This window comes from Lygodium microphyllum, chromosome 12 (assembly GCF_053477565.2).
Source record: "Lygodium microphyllum isolate KBCC chromosome 12, Lygodium_microphyllum_v1.1.10, whole genome shotgun sequence".
In the NCBI taxonomy this organism is placed as follows: domain Eukaryota; kingdom Viridiplantae; phylum Streptophyta; class Polypodiopsida; order Schizaeales; family Lygodiaceae; genus Lygodium; species Lygodium microphyllum.
In genome coordinates this window covers 95,538,439-95,541,106 of record NC_141146.1, presented here as the reverse complement: position 1 = coordinate 95,541,106, position 2,668 = coordinate 95,538,439, and the positions used below count along the sequence as shown (strand labels likewise).

Below are 2,668 nucleotides of genomic sequence, written 5' to 3'. Positions count from 1 at the left end.
AACTTAGATGCAATAGCACAAACATTTTTGATAAAGTAAATGATTTGTTGATGTAGAGTCACATGCTTTTAGCCTTTTTGATGACAAAATTGGAGGCTATCATTCCTCCCACACTTAAATTGGTGAGCTCCCACAAACCAAAGAACCATAGTACACTTCCCTTGTAAGCTTCAAGAAAAACATCATATCCTTCTTTTCATTTCTTCACACTTCCGTGGATCATTTGTCCACCTCTTCAACAACCATTATCTCTTATCTTTGACCTCTTTTTCCCACTTCACACAATTTACATCAATAAATTATGAATGATAAGGAAGAAATACCATGCAACAACTTTGTTGTTGGAATGAACACCATATTCATAAGGGAAAAATAGGAAAATTGTACCACTTCAACACCAAAAAGGTGTAGAACCCGTAAGTGATCACCTTGAAGAGCACTCCCACTCTTAAGATTTACCTTTGATGTTCTCCCACCTGCTACATCCAAATGCTTTGGATTCCTTTTCAAAAGGAAAGATTGATATGTTGCATATGAACTAGCTTTAATAAGACCTTAGGATTTTAAGGTTTTGATAAAAGTAAGGATTATCTTATCCTTCTTTCTGGTTGTCGTTTCTTGTTGATGCTGCGTGGATGAAGATCTGAAAATGATGGAGGTCTATTGTAAGTTGGCAAGGGAAGAGAGAGCAGAATAGATCGCCATGCATTAATCCCATGCATTACTAACAACAGTTAAAAGCATACTTGCATTCCTTGCTCAAGCATCAATGTGTAGTTTTTTTCATCTATAGTTGGACCAAAAAATTGGATAAGACCTGGATTGTAGAATCAATCTTCAAAATCCCACTCCTGCCTTATGGAGGAAAACTTCTTGAAAGGGGCACCATCAAGTTCAACCATGGCCTTCTTTATGAAGGTATTGTTCTTGCCCTTTCGCCTTTCAACATCCATAAGTTGTGTCAGTGCAGTTTCCCCAACCATCCAATCTTTAGCTGGCTGTGTCAAATTACCCATAGATGCAATCAAGCCAGTTTCACAAGTAGGTAAGAGGGAACCAACATCATAGCCTAAGGCATAATAGTATGCTACATCAAAGTTTGTAGGCATGCTACATCTTCCTTCATATCTGAAAAAGTGTGATTGGCCCTTGAAGCTCCCTTTATAAGAGCTTGCATTCTTGCGCCTTTGAAGCTCTGTCTCCACCATACTTATGAGCATCTTTTCAATTTTAATTTTTTGCAACCTAGACATTTCCATGGGGATTTCTGTCAAGTAACAACTGCTCCTAGATGTTTTCCCGAATGTTATCAATCACACCCTTAGGAATAAGAATAACACCATAATATTTTCCATGCTCTGTCCATTTGACAATGACATCAGTTATGGGAAATTTTTTTTGTCATGCCATGTGGAAGGGAAGAAAGGGCAAGCCATACGCTGAGAACAAATTTGCATACAACTCCCTGCTCTTTACTTTGCACAATCCATGGCTAGCCTAGTCCTGGCAACGGAACCAGAAATGACTGTTGGCTCTCACCCAACATACCAAGAAGCACAAAACCAGGGTACCGAGCAACAAAGTATATGCTTGAGCTTTGCTCCTCACCATGAAACTTGCAAACACATCTCTCTTTCCATGAATACACACATACACAAAAAGACTCAAGACACACCCTCATTGATCAAGAAACAAGATCAAGAGGCTCCTCCTCTTCCTCTACACACTCAAGATCCATAGTTGCAACACAAAGGAAGAGCAAGAAGAAGGATGGAAAAAGAGAGTTTGGAAAATAGGGAAGAAGTTAAAGAGGCACCACAATCTGCCATGCTCCAACCTTCTCAACCACTTTTTTCCAAGGACCCCAATTGCACCCTTTTGAACCTTTATTAAATCAAATATTGGACCATAAAAAAGCAAAGGTTGAAGCCTTATGTGTTGCATGCATTCTAGGCAAGATTCCTAAGGTTGTAAAATAAAAGAACATATGCAATGTCTTTTATAACTCCAAGCCAAACATTTACAATGGTGAAAATATATATCGATGAAGTACAACTTAGATGCAATAGCACAAACATTTTTGATAAAATAAATGATTTGTCAATGTAGAGCCACATGCTTTTAGTATTTTTGATAAAAAAATTGGAGGCTATCAAGGATACCAATAAGCAAAAGAGGGAAACCTCCACAACCTCCATGCCACAACAGAGCTGCACACCTACAGATTATGACAAATACATCAAGGAGCTTCTCTCACAACTAGAGAAGGCAAAGGAAGATAAGAGGATGGAAGTGGTGGCTAAACTAGAGGTAGAAAAAGAGGCCATGGCTACATCATTAGAGAAAAATCACTAAGTGGCCATGTGCCAAAAAGAGATAAGTGAGTTGAAGGAGCAGCTGCTGCAAGCCAAGGACGAAGTAGAAACTAAGTGGCAGGCAAGGCTGAATGAAGAGACTCGAGCCCTAGTAAGCCTGCAATGCCATAATGATGAGCTTGTAAGGCTCTATGAAGAACTGCAAGGGGAGATGGAAAAGGTCCATAAATCCATAGAAGAGTTAGAGGTGGTGAGGAAAGAAAGGGCACATGGATACAAAGAGGAGATCAAGAAATTGAAGCAAGAGGCAAACTCGGAGCAAGAGGGGCAATACAAATTGAAAAGAGAAATAA

The 2,668-nt window shown here is 39.2% G+C and overlaps 1 pseudogene; it reads right to left on the bottom strand.

Annotated features, from left to right (window-relative positions):
- Positions 1 to 830: 830 nt before the first annotated feature.
- LOC148028060 (pyrophosphate--fructose 6-phosphate 1-phosphotransferase subunit beta 1 pseudogene) lies at positions 831 to 1,208 on the bottom strand (annotated as a pseudogene).
- Positions 1,209 to 2,668: the final 1,460 nt, after the last annotated feature.